General features: G+C 36.3%; 1 protein-coding gene across 1 annotated transcript in view; it reads left to right on the top strand.

Moving 5' to 3' along the window:
• The window catches only part of RORB (RAR related orphan receptor B), a 352,150-nt gene that overhangs the window by 81,844 nt on the left and 249,389 nt on the right, over window positions 1–20,917 (top strand). The window lies entirely within an intron of this gene.

Below are 20,917 nucleotides of genomic sequence, written 5' to 3'. Positions count from 1 at the left end.
CTTTTTTGATCCACCACCTAGAGTATTGGAAATAAAAACAAAAATAAACAAATGGGACCTAATGAAACTTAAAAGCTTTTGCACAACATAGGAAACCATAAACAAGATGAAAAGACAACCCTCAGAATGGGAGAGAATATTTGCAAATGAAGCAACTGACAGTGGATTAATCTCCAAAATATACAAGCAGCTCATGCAGCTCAATATCAAAAAATAAACAACCCAATCCAAAAATGGGCAGAAGACCTAAATAGACGTTTCTCCAAAGAAGATACACAGATTGCCAACAAACACATGAAAGTATGCTCAACATCAGTAATCATTAGAGAAATGCAAATCAGAACTACAATGAGGTATCACCTCACACTGGTCAGAATGGCCATCATCAAAAAATCTACAAACAATAAATGCTGGAGAGGATGTGGAGAAAAGCGAACCCTCTTGCACTGTTGGTGGGAATGTAAATTGATACAGCCACTCTGGAGAACAGTATGGAGTTTCCTCAAAAAACTAAAAATAGAACTACCATATGACCCAGCAATCCCTCTACTGGGCATATACCCTGAGAAAACCATAATTTACAAAGAGTCATGTACCACAATGTTCATTGCAGCTCTATTTACAATAGCCAGGACATGGAAGCAACCTAAGTGTCCATCGACAGATGAATGGATAAAGAAGATGTGGCACATATATACAATGGAATATTACTCAGCCATAAAAAGAAACAAAATTGACTTATTTGTAGTGAGGTGGATGGGCCTAGAGACTGTCATACAGAGTGAAGTAAGTCAGAAAGAGAAAAATAAATACCGTATGCTAACACATATATATGGAATCTTAAAAAAAAAAGGAAAAAAAATGGTTCTGAAGAACCTAGGAGCAGGACAGGAGTAAAGACGCAGACATAGAGAATGTACTTGAGGACACAGGGGGGGGAGGGGTAAGCTGGTACGATGTGAGAGTGGCATGGACATATATAAACTACCAAATGTGAAATAGATAGCTAATGGGAAGCAGCCGCATAGCAGAGGGAGATCAGCTCAGTGCTTTGTGTCCACCTAGAGAGGTGGGATAGCGAGGTTGGGGGGGAGACACAAGAGGGAGGAGATATGGGGATGTATGTATAGGTATAGCTGATTCACTTTGTTATACAACAGAAACTAACACACCATTGTAAAGCAATTATACTCCAATAACGATGTTAAAAGAAAGATAAATAAATTAACATATGTTCAAAGAGGATATTTTTTTAAAAATCCAACTGGTAGAGAAGACCTTGTTCATGTATGTTTTAAGTTATAGATAGACTATGGTGTTCATATTCCACTGGGTACATTTAAAAAGAGGGGTAATAATTTTATTTTAAATGTAAGTATTTACAGTGTTTTGAAAATTATATCATTTGCAACTATTATTTAAGCTTATGAAAATATTTAAATGTCAACTTAGAAATTTGCAGTGGGTGCTTATTTTTCAAAATTTATTTAAGAAGTACTTGAGCGAAATATTTGAAGAGCACTACACTATACCCACACCATTTTCTCAAATGTATACCAAACTGAATTGAATTGAATTGAACTGAATCAGGAGCAATACAAAGGAGAACTAGATTTGTATGCTACTAGCATTGTCCTTTTACTCCACCTTATGGTAGCAGTGAACAAGTTAATTACTATTTCCTTGAAACACTCTTCTCAGGCATATTATCACAGTACATGCTACTGATATTTTTTTTTTTCTTTACTGACTGTTTTTTCTAAGTCTTTTCTGGTTTGTCCTTGTCTGTTTAGCCTCTAAATGTTGGAGTGCCCAATGACTCAGTTCTTGGCTCTCTTCTGTAACTACACTAGTCTTCTGGCTTTAAATGCTATTTGCTGATAACCACCAACTTTATATCTTCATTCCTTATCTCTCCTATGATCTCCAAACTATTATATCTGTCTACTTTATATCTCTACTGAATGCTTAATAGTTTCAACTTTAACATAACAAGTCCTAAAAAGAACTCTTTGTTTCTCTCCAGTTACCAAACCATTTCCTGTTCCAGTCTTACCCATTTAAGCTAATGAATGTTCCACTTTCAGCTCAGTTGCTGTACTCAAAACTCTGAGTGTCATCATTTATTTCTCCCTTTGTTCACTTTAAATATATCCAATCCATCAGTAAGTAAATTTAGCATTAGTTTCAAAGTATATCCTGAATCTAATAATTTTTCTGTATCTCCACTATTAATACCTGATCCAAACTACTATTATCTCTCCTTGGAATTTCTGATATAGCTTCCTCAATAATTCTGATTCATTCTGTAATATATCTCCACATTGCAGACAGTGTGATTTTATAAGGCAAAAGTTTATGTCACCTCTAAAACTTTTCCAATAACTTAGAGTAAAATTCTAACCATCTTACCCATAACCTACAAGACTACATCAAGGATTCTTTACCCAAGTTACACATTAGAATCATACAGGGAATGTTAAAAAAAAAAAAAATAGTGAGACCTGTTACCCCTCCAGAATCTCTGGGGCCAGGGCCTAGTATTGGTATTTTGTTAAAGTATTTCAGGTAAATCTGTGCTACCGGGGATGAGAAAGTCCATTGCTTATCTTTCCAACCGTATCCTTTACGATTCATACACAATCTCTGGGCTCCAGTCACATTGGCCTTTTTCTATTCTTCAAACATACTAAGCTTGCCCCACCTGAGAGCCTTTGTACTTGCTGTTCCAGAGTCTGGAATGCTCTTTCCAAAGATCTTCAGATGTCTGATCCTTTGTCAGTTTGCCTCAGTTCAAGTATCTACTCTGAGACCTTCAATGACCGCTTATCCTAAATCAGTATTCTGTTCTTCCTCCCCATCAACCCAGCCATTCTCTATCTGAAATCACCTTGTTCATTTGTTTCTACCACTAGACTGTAAGCACCTTGAGAACAGGGGCCTTATTTGTCTTGCTCCCCATTCCATCAGTTAGGATAGGCTAAGCTTGGCTTCAGTGACACACAAGCCTCAAATCTCCCTAGCTTAAAACAATTAAAGTTTACTTCTCACTCATTGTGTATATCCATAGCATCTCAGCTGATGGTTCACTAGGACTCAGGCTGGTGGAATAACTACTATCTGGAACATTGGTAATCTTCCTGGGAGAGGAAAAAGAGCACTTGAGGATCGTAAACTGGCATTCAGTTGCTATGGCCCAGAAATGACTTTTATGAGTTTCACTGACAACCCATTGACCAGAAATAGTCCCACTCCTTTCAAGCACCCATGAGGTAAGGAGAGGCAGAACGATTTGATTACTAGCACCAATGACCACAGCCCTCATATTCCCATTACCTATAATAGTACTTCAACATTGTAGACACTTAGTAAATATAGAATTAATTGATTAATATATTCTGATACTAAACAATTGTGCCAGTAGCTGAGCTACTACATATTTGTCACTCAGAAGGAGAGGTTTACCACAAACTATATGACTTTGTATAATTTTATAACTAGAAGAGACTAAAAGAGATTTTTACCCAATCCCCTCAGTTTTATAGAAACTAAGGCCCAGAAGACTTAAGTGTTTTTTCCAAATTTCTACTGTTAGTTTTCAACAGTGAAAATCTGACCAAAATATGGAGTGTTTACATCACATTGATGATCCCTAAACTCTAGTACACTATTTTGACTCACCTTACAATGTTTTTAAATCTTCACAGCTCTGTAGAAGTTTTCAAAAGTCATGATCACTTTAACCAGTGCTGGTCGATCTAAATCAAAGGCATTGTGGAAAACTCTCACACTGTTAAAACGGCATGTAAGACCCTTGCCACACACCAGGATATAGGATAAACAAGAGTGTTGGGTGTAAGCTTGATCTACTTTAATCTGAACTTTTTATGTCACAGTGAGTCATATTGTGCCTAACCACAAATATATTACTGGGCATAATTTGCTGAACATTCTTTTTCCAGTCCATTGAAAATTTATCAGATTTTCTTTTTCAAGGGTTATTAAGGAAATAAAAAGACTAAATTTATTATCACTGAACTAGTAAGCAGCTGAGCTTCAGCATGAACATTGTAGTGTAAGCTTTTGACTTCTTATTGTCCTAAAAATAGGCTGGAGGGTCCTTCATGGCCTGGTCTTTGTCTACTTCTCCCAGCTGGTTTTCTATGCCCACCATGGCCACCACCAAAATGTGCTTCAGTATTTCTCCAACAGGCAGTACTTTTCTTGATGCCACATGTTTGCTGATAATGGTTTTCTTTGCCTATGCAATGACTGCCTTCCTTCCTTCAAGTCCTGGCTGATGTGACATCTCTCAGAAAGCATGTCCTGATTTCCCGTGTCTGTGGAGATTGGGCCTCTACTCTTTGTGCCCTTTTGCATGTCCCTTCTTAATTCAGACAAGCCAGAGCTATAGTATGTCTAGGATAATGCCTGGCCCATGAAAGAGTTTACAAAAATAAGAATTCATGGATGGATTAATGAATGAACGAATGAATTACTGACTCTGACATGCTATATCATATTGGATTTATCACCTAGTATTTTTCTCTCTCTTCCATTATGTAACATGTTCCTTAAAGGCAGGGACTGTATAGTATTTATTTGTCACTGAATCAGTACCTGTCGTGGCAGTCAGCACAAAGAAGGTGCTCTGTAAATATCTTCCAAAGGGCTCTTAATTTATGAAATCCTCACAGTAATATTTCAGAAGAAATAGAGTTGGAACCAAGACATATCTAAAAACCATTTGTGAAGCAAAACATCTGGTTCACCAAGGGAATTTAACAGTTCAAATGTGGTTTTGGTTGAAATGTTTACTAACAGGCTTTTCTAAAATGTGTTTTTGCCATTGAAGCTGAAAAGAAAAATTGTTTTAAAGGAATTAGGACATTGAGTGTTAAAAACATATCTAGCCCTTATTTAAACTAAGACAGTGATTGTCAGTGGAAATGTTTGCAGGCAAGGTTTCAGCTTCACATGGTTTGAAAATGTTTCCTTAGGTGAAAAGTACTTAGAGATACTTTAAGTGGAAGGAATTTTGTTTGCCAGCTTAGCTACTAACATCATTTCATTAATGTGAAAGTAAAGAACAATATTAATTTCATATAATAAAAAAAATTAAAATTAACTCAATGTAAGTATAAAAATGAAAAATGAAACAAACATATTAGTCCCCATTCTTTAAGCTTAATCATCAATCATAAAGCACTGTAAAAGGCAGTTTTAAAAGAATCTGAAAAAGAATATGTGTATATATGTATAACTGAAGCACTTTACACCAAAAACTAAACATTGTAAGTCAACTATACTTCAATAAAAAATTATATTTTCAAATGCCACTTGATGAAACACCTTGTAGAATGATATATACAACATGATATAACTTACAGTTTCTACAGATATAAAGGCGTACATCTGTATGAATTAAAGGCCTTCAAAAGTATACAAAAGATACACCATACCACATATTGTTATACAAATCAACAGCCATGGGTCCCTCAGGGAGGGAGGAAAGGATGTGGAACTTCAGTTTTATTCATAATATTTACATTTTCACACAAATATTTATATTTGTATTATTAGTAAAATTATAAATTACTGTTTAAAATATCTTTCAATGATAAAGTTTTAATGGGAGTTAAAATATGAGATGAGTGATTACACTGGGTTTTAACATCCCTTCCATCCTAAGATTAAATAATTTTATTAATTTTGTACTTCTGGAGGGAATTTAAAGAGAATCCATATAGTTAGTTGAGTTAAAATAAAATGTTTCTTTTTATTTTTACATTTTTTTAAAGTGTCCAGATGCTTCCTCCAAACAAAAAACAAAGTATAATTCTGACATAATGATATTTTGTTCTAAAACTATTTTTATCTTATTTTGATCCACATTTTCTTATAGTATGAAAAATTGACTTCTTCAGTATACTTTCTTCTGTGTGTGTTTTTCCCAGTTTCTAAATGAACATCTGAAATATAGAAAATAAGATAATAAATCTCTAATTGTATTTTCAAAACATTTACCTAATTTAAAACTTTTGATCATTATACATAGAGTAGCCATTATAAATAGAGTGGCATTAATGACTATCCATAAAGAAATATTTGCATGAATTATGATGAATCCCCACCAGGTAATATTATGCCACAATTAGAAAGAATGCATCAAACTTATATCAATTAATTTGAACAGACTTCCATGGTGTATTGTTAAGTGAGAAAAGTAATATTTAGAGAACAGTATTTATTGTCTATTGCTGTATAACAAAATACACCAAAACTTAGTAGTTTAAAGCAACAGCAATTATTATCTCAGAGCTTTTCTTAGTCCAGAAAAAATCCAGGCATATCTTAACAGGGTCCTCTGCACTAGGTCTCTCACAAGGTTACAATGGAGGCCTTGGCCCGGGTTGCAATTATCTGAAAGTTCAAATGGAGTGGGATCTGCTTCTAAGTCCACTTAGTAGTTATTGGCAGGATTCAATTTCTTGCAGGCTGTTGGACTGAGAACCTCAATTTCCCACTGTTACCCAAGGTCACCCTCAGTTCCTTGCCACTTGAATCTCTTCAGAAGGGAGCTCACAACATGGCACCTGGCTTCTTCAAAATGGGAAAGCAAGAGAGTGTGCCACAGATGTAGAGAACAAACGTATGGACACCAAGGGGGGAAAGTGATGAGGGGTGGTGGTGTGATGAACTGGGAGATTGGGATTGACATGTATACACTGATGTGTATAAAATAGGTAACTAATAAGAACCTGCTCTATAAAAAATAAATTAAATTAAATTTAAAAATTAAAAAAAAAAGAGAGTGTGCCAGTGAGACAGAAATCAGTCTTTTATGTTCTAATCTTGGAATTGATATGCCATAATGTTTGCCAGGTTCATTAGAAGCAAAGCACTAGTTCCAACCCACATGCAAGGGCAAGGGATTATTAGCCAAGGGTATGAATACCAGGGGGAGGGATCATTGCAAACCATTTTTGAAGGTTTTTTTCTCCCAAGTTTAATATGATACCACTTTTATTAAGCAAATAATACCAAAATCCACCTTTTATTATACACAATTATTCAAGTCACATATACATGGAGAAGATGAAGAAGGCTATTCCACAGGTTAACAGAGGAAATCTAAGTAAGAACTTATTGGGGAGAGGCAAGAAATAAGAAGAAAAGAGACTTCACTACAACCACAATAACAAACAAAAACCATGCATGATATGATCTATGTATGTAAAATTATATGTATATGTGTATATGTATATGTGTATCCATTATATATTGTTAGGTATTAAATTTTAAAACAAAGACTATCAGAGCTTTAAAAAAAAAAAAAAAAGCCTGAAGTCACCTTGTCAGCCAACGGAACACCCCACAGTGAATAAAATTTACTGAGTGGTTGTCTGAAGAAGAAAATCAGGACTTTCTAATATAAAGGTAGCGTTAATGGTGGTTATATCGATCAGGATTGAAAACTAAACTCTGAGAAGGACTAAATGAGTCCATAGGACCATACACAGTTGGTTACACATTTCCCATTGTTCCCTGGTCAGGAAAGAGGCTTTAGTTAGGTCCACTCAGGGCCCAGTATCCTGGAACTTCAGCTGGTTGGACCCAGTTGAGCTGAAATACAACATTCAGTTTTGTTACCTCAAAGCCCTGTAAAGGGAAAATTTTTCCTTATTTTTAATCAGGAAAAAAGAAGCTGGTTTGCAAAGAAATGTACATAGTATGATTCTATTTTAGTAAAAGCAGAAGACAACAAACCACCTATATTTGATGCATGTGTGCTTATATATATTGGTATAAGCATAGTGCTTTGAAGGACGGGAAGGTAGCCCTAACTACCTACTACTACTAATAGGTGAAAGTACTAGCTTTTCATTTGTACTGTATTTTCCTATGTAGTGTGTTGTTTCCTGATGAGGTGACAAACAGTCCCAGTCTGCCTAGGACTGAGAAGTTTCTTGGGACATAAGACTTTCAGCGCTATAGCCAGGAAAGTCCCAGGCACCCGATTTCTTGGTAATGACAAACATGTGTTACTTTTGTACTTTGAAAACATCAAATAGAGACAGAGACACTTTCTTTGGCTGAATTTAATAATTTTGGAATGTTCTGAAAAAAGTTTTAGCTCCTTTAAAAACTTTTAATGGGCAGTGATGCCCTGTGGAAGTTCTTTTCTGACTGGAACAGAAAGCAAGGCCATCAGCTGAGTATCAGGATAGTGAGGCCATGCAGGTAGTTTGAAAGGAGAAAAAAATGGGCTGGTCATCTATGAGGGGAAAAGTGAGTTGATGAGGGAAGTGAGGTTGGCTTGCCGAGCTATATAAGGCCCTGTTGTAGTTCGAAATCATGGATTTGAAGTGAGATCGATCTGCAGAGGTATGTCCTTTTCCCCAGCTATGTCCAGCTACACAGGCAGAGCAACTGGGCCACCACAGTTGGGTTTATCTAGGGTTGGGGTTTTGTTAAGAGGGTGATAAAGAAAGAGAGGGACCAGGTGGTTGAAAATATGTACAAGGGAAAGAGCATGTTGATAGTCCATGGAGTGTAACCTGATATACAAGGAAACGAGGATGTGAATGGGGATGAGACACAGTGAAAAGGCGGTGGAATCAAAGAGGATCGTGGAGCAGAATCTGGGGAGGTGGAAAACCAGAGGGTGTGAGCCAGAAGGAGAAGCATGGTGATCAGAGAGAGAGTAAGAATTATGGTGTCTTGAAACAGAACACTTGGCTGGGCTTCTTTTCTGGAGGATCCAGCTGGGGCTCTAGGTTATAACCATTCTGATAACAGTTACAAATGTCAAATCACCAGTGCTGATCAGTTGAGAGGGAGATGATAAGTGATGCAATTGTTGGGGATGACAAGGACCCAGAGCAAATGAAGGTGAAGAGGCAAAGGAGCTGAGAGGCCACTCCTTATGTCAATATTAAAGAATTGTCACTGTCAAGAATTAGGAAGAGTGGTAAGGCCACAGACAAACAAATAGAAAACAGTAGAAATATCACAAATAACAGAAGGAACGACATGAAGTGACTGAATGATTTAGAAATGATACAAGATACCATTTGAAAAGGACAGTTTTGAACCACCGGAAAATTAAAGCAAAATTAAGAGCAGTTAGCACTCATCAAGGCAAAAAAGACATTTTATAGGTTATATGTACCCTTCATTTGAACGACTGTCAAAAAACAAACGCGCGTCATATGTGGCCAGGAGTTATGAAGAAAACAGAGACTGCCTATAGATGATAGCAGCTAAAGTGGTAGATAAGTGGCATGAATATCACTAGGGTAAGCAAGGTCACCAAATGTTTCCTTAGCTGTTACCTTTTAAACCTTTTTAGACACAAGACTTACTGGTTACAGAGAAATGAGGAATATACCAAGTACATAACAAATGCTGATATGCTGATTTCTCAGTGAAGTATAGTTTTGTAGGGAGAACGCATTTGGGTTCCTCTTCCTTGCTAAAGAACACATCTTTCCCTCTCTGTTAATTCATGTCTAAAGAAAACCTACTCCCTAAGTCTAAAAAGGGAATCTGCCCCATGGATGCTACCTACCCAAAGTGCCTATCTAAACTAATTAAGCCTCTAGCAGGCCTATTCTCATTTTTACTTTTTGTGTGTGTGAGTGATAAAACAGCACAGAACTATTGACCAAATTTATTAAATTTCTTTTAAAATTCTAAAAAATTGTGGTGTCTTAAAAAAGAACACTTAGTTGGGCTTCTTTTCCAGAGAATCCCATGGGGACTGTAGGTTGTAGCCATTCTGATAACATGTCCAAATAATAACAGAGTGGCTCCTTACCCTGTCAAATCACCACTGCTAATTTTAGAGACCCAGATTTCCTACGATGAACATTTAAAGACCCCCTAACATTTGGAGGCCTTCTGTAACATTGTATTTTTCTTGAAAGAAAAGGTACAAAGAGGAAAGATATATTAACCACAAAAAAAGATAATAATAATAATGTTCTCTGAAAAATACAAATTGTTATTTAACCAGAGGGTGTAAATCTCCAAGGAAGCTCCTTAAAGAAACTGTTTACATTTATTTTTTTTTATATAAAAAGATTCATCTAACAATGTATTACAAACAAAAACCACAACACTGTTGATGGTCTCAGCTGGCGTGAAAGGATAGAATGGGGACCAATTTATTACCAACTGGTTTAAAGAAGTTATAGGCCCAGTTCCAGGGAGAAAGGAGACAGGAAGAGGTTGAGGGCATAGAAAGTAGGAAACATTTTCTAATCATCAAATATGAACAAGCTTTGTGCTTGGCACTTTACAGAAATTTTCTTATTTACTAACTAAGTTTATGGTAAAACTAACTTTACGGTAAATAAAGCAGGTGTGCTGTCAAGGAAAATGAAGCTCGGTGAATTTAGCAGATTGTTCAAGGTGACACAGCTCATAAAAGGTAGGCCTTTGTTTATCTGGCTTCAAAGCCACTGAAAGACACATAAAGAAATTCACCAGAGATTTTTACATCTTTATTTCAAAAACCAAGAAAACACAAATGGAAGTAATTTTAAGGCTCTTTCCCCTGCCCCTGCATATTTACTTAGATAATAATTCACAAAGTCTAAATACACTAGCCATGTGATTTAACTTCAAGTCAATTTAAGGTTGTTAGGCTAAGTGGGTGCTTTCTATGACTCTTTCTGACCCTGAGCTATATGATGTTATTCCAACTCCCTGCAACAGTGAGAAATGCAGGATTAAATGCACTGATAGTTAAAATTAAGGGATTAACCTCAGTGTTTATAAATAGTAGCTAGCGGACCAAACATAGCCCTCAGTCCTGTTTTTTATGGTCAGAATTGGGTTTGAATTTGACAAGTTCTGCCACCTCTAGTTTGCTACAGGCTTTACTTTCCTCCTCCCTACGATCTTAAACCCAGTCAGATTCACATATTTATGTTACCTGCCTGACCCTTGGAGGCATTTGAGTTTGTAATCCCCGGACACAGTGCTGCAGAGTTTCTTCCAGCTCTCATACTCTGTGATTGTTTGATTTAGAATTACTGAAATATGTACCCAGAGCCATCAAAACATTAAAGAAAAAAATTCTTACAATTTGATATGAAGAAAAGGAATTTTTTGTAAGGCAAAGACTTTCTAATCTTCAGAAGACATCAGTACTTGCGGAAAAGGAAAATGTGAATGTGGTGTCTCCGTAGCATTTAACTGGAGTGAAATCTTTCTATTGTAATCACATACCAAGCAATCAGTGAATGTCTGTTAGAAATAAACGATGTGGATGGCACTAGGCTGGACCTTGAGAAAGAGACAAAGAGGCATAACATATGTCTGTCATCATCCAAAAGGAATAAATATATTTTTTGTTATAAATTAATAGTACATCAGCCTTTAAATGTACTGTGTGACTCAGTTCCTGAAAAGTGGCAGATAGATTTTTAAATACTAAATCAAAATTATGGTTCCCTATAAAATGAATAAAATCAAGGAGATATATTTTGGGAAGTCAAGAAATTGCCGGGCATATCCCTTTTGGCCATACTGAATTAAATGAACAGCAAAATAAACGGTTTATGAGAAAAGCGGATGTTTTTAAGTTTATGAAATAAATTTATTCACCGTGCCCCAGAGGCTCAATAGATGAGCATATAATCATTAGCTGTCTCATCCTTCATCTTCTCCTCTCTATTATGAGAATTCTTGCCCAGAAAGTCAGATTATCCTCTAGGTTCCAAACAGTACGCTTTTCTAATTTTGATGATACCAGGCAAAATTTGTCTATCTTGTCACATAGGTGAAGCTTGTGACCAAGGCCTGTAATCTTTTGCTAATGTGCCTGATAACTGCTATCTGAAGAGTTGATGTAAGCTTCTAGAACAATGACCCACCACATAGTAAGTGCTCAGTAAATACTAGATGTTTATAATTTTTATTATCATCATGTCATTATTTTGGCTCTAAGAAACTACTTCTTCATTATGGGGTTCCTAGTGTTGTTAACTGATGTTTTCCAAATATATCATTTTACAGTTAAAATACTTGGGGAATCTCCAAGTTTACAGAGAAAAAAAAATCAGATTATTGATCAGTGTATACATGTCAAAAGAAGTGGATACTGGCCAAGAAGATGGTTTGCATTACTTACAGCTTAGCACTCTATGCTTTGCGGGTCTCTAGACGACTGATCTACACAGCCACCATATAGCCTTACATGTTACAGTACTCAGCTTAAACCCTGTCAATGTAAAGTTAGCAAATAGCTCACAAAAACATTAGAAAGTGCTAATGTCTTCATATATTCCTCAAAGAGGAATATTTCATCATAAATAAATTGGGAACGAGGTATAAGGATAGAAAGCTATAACAAATATGGAGTGAGGTAAGAGCAGGAGTTTAGAAGTGGAACTTTCCTGTGGACTGTAGTTGATATTTGTTGATTGTTCCCATAGCCCCATGTGCTTCCATATGTTATCACCGCTGTTGTTTTTCAAGTTCCTTGTCTGCGTTCGCCACCGTACTGTAAGCAGTTTGGCTATGATTTTGCTTACTCATAGGCCCTTAGGCCTTGCAGAGATCCTAGCACGCAATGGGCTAGTGGTACATCATAACTGAATAAATAAATGAATTAAATTGCAAATGTTATATTCGTTGTTTAACTGCGAAACTGATCTTGTGAAAATTCATTAAGACTGAAATTGAGCTTTATGATCTCAAATTCACTATTCAACAGGAAAACATTTTTGAGATCTCTCCTTTTACTCAAATCATCATTTATATACCCTGACTGTGAAATTCTCAACACTCTAATTTTTTGGAAATCATTTGTTACAGGAATTTCAGCTAGACATATTTGAATTATCACAGGCAATAAAACCTGTTGTAGACTCAGAGTCAGAAGGGAGCATCTGACACATGAAAGACCCTGGGCCAGCTGCTTCATGTATAACTGTTATTAATCCTCATAGCAATCCCATAAGGAAAGCACTGTGATCCCATTGTGCATATGAGTAAACTGAGGCTCAGCACAGTAAAGTTAGCCTGAGTTTAAACAGCTGGTATGTGGAGTGGTTAGACTTCAAACCAGATCTCCAGTTACAAAGTCCATCCTTTTTTCATGATAACTTGCTAAATAAACAAATAAAATTCAAGTGAAAATATGTCAATCAGGTTTATAAATACAAAAAAAAAATGTAATCTAATGATTTAAAATGAAGGCCCAGCCTTAGAGTACAAAATCCATTGGCTTTAATTCAAATTACTACTGCTAAATAACCTCACTGCAGGAGTGAAAGCATTTTTCCACCATCTGAAAAGTCCAATTCTGTAATGGACATTGATATGATGCATTGGTTTTTTGCTATCAGAACCTGAAAATTATTTTCCCATATTTTGAAAATAATCTCTTCATAAGGTTAGAAAAGAATATGACCTTGTACAATGTTTTCAGGTGTAGTTAATCAAGTATCATAATTTTTGACTACCAACATTTACTTCAAAATAAGGAAAGAAAGCTATTTCCAAAGTCATGCTTTCTCTAGAACCATTTCCATTTTCAAATTAGGAAGTAAAAGAGTTTTTAAAAGGTCGGAAAGAGGGACTTGAGGAATTACTAGGCATTAGTGTTAACTATATGCCCAGCACTTGACTGGATAAAGATGCTACATCTGTGGAAAGATGAGAGTTGCAACTATAATAATTACTGGGAAATGTCTATCATCCCTGAATTCTCTGTTGAAATCCTGTTCAGAGAATTGTCTGTGTTCAGCTCCCCGACCCTCGGGAATCCTACAGCTCTCTCTCTGCAGAAGGTAATATTGTGCTTATCCATGGAGAGGAGGAAGTTAATCTGCTGAGCTGTTGTCCTCTTCTTTAAAAACACCAAATCACTGACAGTATTGATTTTTGGCTCTTTATAAAACTTTAACTCTTCAAAATTTAATATGGAGAAACTAACGTTTAAAAAAAATTTTTTTAAGACCTTTCTTTTTGGACAACCTCAGTGCTTTAAGGGTAAACAAGTATTTTGTAAATCGGTCCACCAAATGACAAGCCAACAGATTTGAAGCCAGCTGTCACCTTTGATTAGTCACACCCATAAATCCAGCCTGGTACTGGTATCGTTCCCAGTGTCCCTGCATCACAGACAGGGTATTGAAGGGAGTCCATCGAGGGAGGGTGTCATTTCCCCCTTTTTAGAGCATTTTATTTGGAAGTCTGAGGCATCACTGTGTTCTGTGGATTAAAATCTCCTTGCAAATTTTCATAAGAGGAAATTGATGACATGTATTCTTTTTTCCTTCCGTATCTCAAATTGTTCACCTTTCAATCCTATATTTAGACACTAGCCCTAACTAACTCTTTAATTCTAAAATTCATCAATCCCCAACAGTATAATACTCCTGTTTTGTCCCTCCTCCCGCAAAAGAATTCTACCTTCTTGTTAATAGATCTCACAGGCTTGCAACATTACTAAATAAGGTATAATAACCAAAGCTGAGCCTTTATGTTTTACCATCAATATGAATTTTAAAACACTGTCATCAAGAAAATCATCTTCAAAGATATTTTCTTGCATGCTTAAGTACTACTGCTGAGATGAAACTAAAGTGACTGCAGCAGTTCTGCTATCCTGGGCTTTTTGGTGTTCTGATTCTTTCCTCACTAGCAGAGGCAGTGAATTTAACACTCAGATTTGCTCTGACAGGCTGACAACTGATATCACAAGACCACAGCTAAGAGTGGTTTATTACTTTTAGTGGGATTTATTTAATTCAGTCTCACAGCCTGAGGGTGGGGTGAAGATTTAACTTGAAATTAAATTCCAGCAGGAGACCTTTTAATATAAGAAAAATGGGCAGAAGGATAAATGACATGCTCAATTGCAGTGAATTTAAAAAAAAAAGCCTATATTTAACATGGAGAAAAAAAATCCCACAAAATCATTTCAGTTGTTTGACGGATATGGAGAGAAAAAGTACAGATGAACCAGTAATGATGATATAACTTATAAGAGAATAATCTAAAGGAAAGTTTTTGACACACTAGAATTTCTTCAATCCATCCAGGGAAAAAAATTCCTGTTTATGAATGCTTTCCATCAGTGTCTGGATAAGTTGATAAGAAATCCCAAGTGTTCTTCTATTGTTTAATGTTAAACTATACAATAATTCTGGATAAAATAGTAGAGTTTGAGCAAAGCCATGGGTAGGAATTACTGTTTTTTAACCTGAACACAGGGAATACTTATACCCTAAAATTTGGTACATGAAAGTGGTATTCATTTATATTAAGGGGCTGAGAAAAGTGGAGTTATATTGTAACAGGTAACCCAGACAGGGTCTGGCCAGTTTGGAATACTTAAGGCATATTGAATAGTTAAGATCATGATCCTCTGATATAAATATAACTTACATGGAGAAAAGGAGATACCTCATAGTCAGTAGATATTTGAATATCAGTGACGTATTCTGCTTTCTATGGTAATATCTTGGTGGCTTGGACCTCCTTTTATAAAGAAAAAAATGACTATTTCATAAGAGTATGTTAAAGGTATATCTAATTTTGAGGCTGGGGAAATCAATGCCAAAGAAAAAAGTAGAATATAATAAACAGAATGGCCATTTGCCTCACTCTGTGTTTAAAGACTTTCCAGTTTATTCAAGCTTCAGAAATATGTTCCAGATCACAAAAGACCTGGGTCCATCAGCACAGTAGCCAACCTGGCCCTGGACAAAATCACAAAGGCCATTTTTGTTCACTAACCACATTCTGCTTTTTTTGCCTCTCTATTCTCTTCTGGAACCTGAAGTTTTCATGGCTCTCCAGGAAGCCCTCTTCGAAACCCCACACCCATTTGCTAAGGAGGAGTTCTGCTTCCCTCTTCCTCATAAAAACCTGGGCTATATTCATTGGCTCTAAGTGGTTAAAATATCGTCAAATGATTAATAAGTGATAATAAGGGGTCCCCTATTTTCTTGGTTTATGGCATCCTTGATTGTCTCAGTAATTGTTTCACAGCATCCTTGCACCAAAACAAATATCCTACAGTTCTGTTTATTAAATACTTAGGTCCAAGCACCTTAATAAGCATTTATGTCCTAAAAACTTAACACCTATTGGACACTTCACAAACTTCTCAAATTGTGGAATCGGATTGAACTGTACCACTCTCATTGAAAGGAACATAGCAATCGATGTTGAAAATGTTAACTACCTTGAGCTAGTAGTTCACATTATGTCCAGCAGATGTTACTGCATTTTTCCTGAATTTTAAAATAGCTTGCAGAACACCTCTTTGAATTTGCAGTGAGGCCTTACGTGACCTCAGTGATCAGTATGAAACTGTGGGCTTAATGTGTTATCTCTATTAACAACTCTGCATTTCCACAGAGATGCTAATTGTTTATGAACTATCTGTTGGTGCCAATTTCACACAGTATGGTAGACTCAACTAGGAGAATATTTGGAGACAGTGATTCTTTTGGTAACTCTGATGTCACCACTCACCAGCTTCTTAATTCATGGAATGATGGTAAAACTCTAGTCAGAAGCCATCACATTCTTACTGGTTTATCCAAAGTCCTAAGACAGCAGGGACAATTCTACTCACCCCAACCGACTTTCAAATTATTGACACATTTTTAATAATTCACTACAATTTCTTTTCTTTAGAAAGGGTCTGAGCAGTAACAATGTAGGAATAAGCCCTCCTAAGTTAAGTAAACCACAATGACCATGACCATTTGGAGAGCAAATATTTACCTATCTCTGGCTCCCAGCATTCCCCTTCCTCCTTTTGCCTACCCATCCAATATGGACATACAGGATACAGTGCATTGAGCATCTTTTCCTGTTAGGATCTGTGTTCCTGTGGGACTGTTTATCCCTCAAATTTGCCCTCAATATGTTTCCTCTACCAGAATCTTACTTGTATGAATTTGAATGCCTTCAGCTCTAAGTAACTTGATACAAAACTGCCTTAATCCAATGGCTCTTCATCCTTCCATGAGCTTTTGTCTTGTCTTCTTCCTAAGTGAGCTTCACCCTCATACTGGTATCTGAAATGCCTATTGTGGCTCTAGGACTTATGGCCATGATCGGTAATTCCCGTAAGAGAGAGAGGGTCATTTCCAAAAGCTCTTTCAGAAGAATGAGGAAGAACTTTCTCAGAAGCGCCTAGCAAACTTATTATATCTCACTCATTTTTGGTACAATGACTTTTTCACCCCAAAACTCATTAAATAAATACACTTTAAGATGTGGTATTTCAGACAGAAGATGTTTTCCTGTTTACTAATATTATTCATAAGTGCACATTAAGTGCAGGATAACCATCAGCCAGCCCACAAACAGACTGAAGAAACAGTGAATAAAACGATGTAGAAAGAAAAATGCCCTTTCAAAGGATGACCCTTTCCACCTCTTGTCACCTACCACCAACCACTTGGAAGTCTCATTTCTTTGGTTAGTTATTATAATACATTGCATTTAAGATACAAACTGTATGTATTTGCACTTAAGTGATTATTTCCTACTTACATTTAATTGTTTCCGTTGTTCAATGATGTTTGTTTGTTTCTATTTGTGGTATGGGATGGAACTGCTCATAAATTTCCCTATTAGAATTAATAGAGGTTTTGGTCATTTAACAGCTTTTTAGTTAGTGGTAGGTTTTTCAGAAAAGAGTTAAAGTCATTGAACAAGGGATAGGTGTATACTCAAAGCAATTTACTTCTTAGGTGATTTGATAATTGAGATATCACCATATTTTTTTTCTACAGTGAAGTTAAACTGAAGGCCCATCTGCTGATGAATAGTATAACCAGATTTTAGGTTAATTAGCTCCCAAGTGCCCTGTATGTATTTATACCATCAAAAATTCAAAAGGTACACATTTGAGTGTATCTGAAACTAAAACTCCCTTATACTGAAATTAGGTGTGTGCGTTTTACAGAGCCTCTTCTCTGCCAAGTAAATAGTCAGATGGTAGAGGTGTGCTTTTACAGATATATTCTATGGAAATTTTTATGCTGAAAGTTACTTGTAAGGAATGTATTAAATATGTTTTCTTATCTTCAGATTCCTAATAATGATATAAATGTTTATTTCTTCTAAAAATCCTTATATTGAAACACCCTAGAACATAAGCTCCTTGAATGAGACAATGCATCTTACAGAGAGAATCTGAGTCTCAGACCAAAGAGTATAATATACAAAAAACTCATTCTTTTTGACTTGTAATTCAACTCAATTTCTATTGTATTTCAAGCCACCTTCCAAACAAGCTGGCAGGATATTTTAATCTCATTCTTGTCCCCAGGATTGTGTCAGGATTCTGAGGAATTTATTCAGTGCCAGAACATGAGAGGAAGGGACAGATTGTTTCCCTGAGTCATCTGACCACACATTTTCACTAACATAATCATTATCCCAATCCAGGAGCTCTTTACTGTGCCACACTGAGGGGCACAGAAATCTTTGTGCAAGGATGTGACATCCCTGAGTCCCCTTACTACTTACCCAAAAAGATCTCTTCCATCTGCTGAGTGATGCTGGAAAATGCCTCTGTGGAAGGTTCACCCACATGGCTTAAAGAGTGAACCCTGTTATAAAACAGATATACTAATCAGAAGAAAAGCTGTAAAGAGGCAGCCATTTTCTAATGGTGTGAATTAGTGCTAGATTTTTTTCTTAGGAGCATGTTGAGACAAGGAAAGATAACAGTGTAAGTTCCTAACCAAGAAAGGAAGCTGTTCCAAAGTGCTGGGCTCCCTACATACCATGCTTCTCATCCTCCTCTTTTTTCACACACAACTTATTGATTTTTATTTAAAGCCTAATAACCTGGTAGATGGGGGTTGTTTCCATTTCCTGTTGTCTTTATGTATGTTTTTAACAGAAAGTTCTTAAGTTAGAAGTTTTTAAATTTAATTCATGTGGGTACCTTGATATAATCAATTCTTTAAAAAACCCAGTCATTCAAATAATAATTAATAAGCTCATTATTACTAATTTCAGGAGAATGTTGTTTCTAGATTTTTCCAATGTTTAGGGTTTTCTTTCCTTATGAAAAGGCCTAATTCTCAGCGCGCGCGCACACACACACACACTCTTTCCCTTTCCCTCTCCCTCTGTTTCTCTCTCACTGAAGCCATAAACTAAGAGACTAAGAAGTCACCATGTGGAGATAAATGTGAATATATTGGCTTTTATAAAGGAACTGAAGCAAAGAGGATAAATAAGTTATGTATTTCAGTTTGCTTTCAGTAATGGAAGATTTTTGACTGAAAATGGAGAGTAAGTTGTCTAGGGTATTAGTTGCAATTGAAATACAGTAGAAATCTATTTTGAATAAGTCATGAGAAAAAGAACAATGTACAAAAATAATTTATGTTTTAATATAGTGTTTGCATTTATCTACCTTTTACAATTCATACCAGTTCTACAGATTTTTAATATACCCTGAAAAAACTAATTAGGTCACATGATTTCCTCTGCATAGGTTAGCTACCTGCAGAGCAGCACTTGGCAGGAGTGCATCAGCCAAAAGTCGGGGCAACCTCAGAGTTTGTAGCAAGGGAGATCTGTTTCATCACAGAGCTTTAAGTATTATTGCTTTCAATTTTTTTCTTCTCTTGCCTCACTTTTACAGCCCAAAGATTCTTTATACCTTCTAAGCTACTTGCCCATAAGTGGTAAATTTAAGTCAATAATTATTTTTCTATATTCCTCTTATAAATTTCCACTTGAATCTTATCTCAAATTCCTCTATTTTTCTTAAGATTGTTAAAAATGAATGAAGACTTTGGAACTATATTATAAACTAACCTTGAAAGTAGCCACTCTGATTTAGGCTGTAGTATGGTGCTGGCCAAGACCAGCCCTTGGTTGAACTAAAACCATAGGCAACATTCTCTAGTGATGGAGAGATTGGTTGAGAATCTTCGGGTTCAGACTCTTCTTGGGGGCACCAGGCATCGTAGCATTCCATTTACGTGAGAGTATGCTTATTTCATTGGGCTAGAACTATAGCTTGAAAGGGTCATTACCTCACTGGTCAATTAAAATTCAAATATTCCAGGAACATAAATGCAATAATAAAGATTAGCAAAATTACTTTTGACATGATGGCTAAGTCAATGCAGGGCTCTCTGTACATAAATGTTAATGAAAGAAGGGGTGCTATAGCTTGAGGATCTGTTGAGGAAATACATGTTCAAATGTAATGCTGAAATGGAGAGCTGTGTAAATAGCAGCACACAGGGCACAAAGGTCAGGAATGGAGAGGCAGAAGAGAAAATGATGGATGAGGTTGACAGATGGCCTGTGGTACCACAAGATGAAAGTTGGTGTTTACCCCATTTCTTCATTGGATCACTTGTTCTTTCTGAGCATGACTGGTGTCATTGATGGTCTTCACTGGAACTTCTCCTATTAGTTGCATCCCTGATCCAGGCCTAGTTTGCCTCAGCTCACCATCTTGCCATATCAAATATAATGAATTAACTTCTCTCCCAATTATCTTCCCAGTGTATAATAGCTCGCCACTTCAAAGTGAGCCTACTACTATAGTAAAATCAGACAGTGTAAATCCAAACTCACACAGGAGAGACAGGATTTAAAGACTAGAAAAGAGTTTACGGATGATGTTCTCTTTAATCTAACTGTTGCTCAAAACTTTCCTAGTAATGATATTCTTCCAGTCACCTAGGGAAGAAACTTTAGTTTTCACTCTTCTTTCTATCTTATTTTCACATCCATCGCTAAGTCTCAAGCCTTTTTGAGTCTGATTTCCCAATATCTCTTACTTTTGTCATTGCTTTGCCATTCCCACTGAATCTACTCTGGTATAATTAACTAGCTCATCCCTAGATAGCATGGCTAGTTTCATGAAAGAGCAAGGTCTTTGGAATTAGGT

The sequence above is a fragment of the Balaenoptera physalus genome (genome assembly GCF_965194825.1).
Source record: "Balaenoptera physalus genome assembly, chromosome: 7".
In the NCBI taxonomy this organism is placed as follows: Eukaryota; Metazoa; Chordata; class Mammalia; order Artiodactyla; family Balaenopteridae; genus Balaenoptera; species Balaenoptera physalus.
The sequence above is the reverse complement of the archived record's forward strand: the minus strand, read 5'-3'. Positions and strand labels throughout refer to the sequence as shown.